Below are 611 nucleotides of genomic sequence, written 5' to 3'. Positions count from 1 at the left end.
ATATAATCGCAAAAGGGAAAAAACAAAACATTAAAGAATAAATTTCTCCTTAGGCGTTACGTTATTTTTTCCCTTGGCAATAAAGAAAACCCGGAAACAATGACTTCAATGTATCCCTATATAAAAAATTATCAAATTATGACCACTGTCGAATACATGTAGATAACAGAAAACCTAGGGGTGATACCAACCCACCTGTGGAATTATTTTAATATTCAGTGGACAACATATAAAAAATAAAAAAAGATAAGTAAATTAACAAGTTGAAAGCAGTGTATATGCATAAGAAACAACAGCACAACTATATGTACAAAAGAAGAAACAAGAAGAAATATATGTACACAGAATAAAAAAAAGAATTCTTATTAATTGAAAAAAAGAACAATAAAACAAGCAAAACTTATAGCTTGACTTAACCTTAACTTAAATGCCCTAGCTTAACCTTATTAACTAAATTTATATTTAATTATATTATTTCAAAATTTTTCGAGACCAGGTAATATTTATCAATTAATTAACTTAGCAAACTCTGCTGTGGCGCTGGTCAATTTCGCTCTAATCCCTCAAAAGCTGTGATGGTCGTGACCACCTGTTTAATAGTTTCCAGGAAA

The sequence above is a fragment of the Halyomorpha halys genome, unplaced genomic scaffold (assembly GCF_000696795.3).
Source record: "Halyomorpha halys isolate HHAL.00 unplaced genomic scaffold, Hhal_1.1 Scaffold1268.1, whole genome shotgun sequence".
Taxonomy (NCBI): Eukaryota; Metazoa; Arthropoda; class Insecta; order Hemiptera; family Pentatomidae; genus Halyomorpha; species Halyomorpha halys.
The sequence above is the reverse complement of the archived record's forward strand: the minus strand, read 5'-3'. Positions refer to the sequence as shown.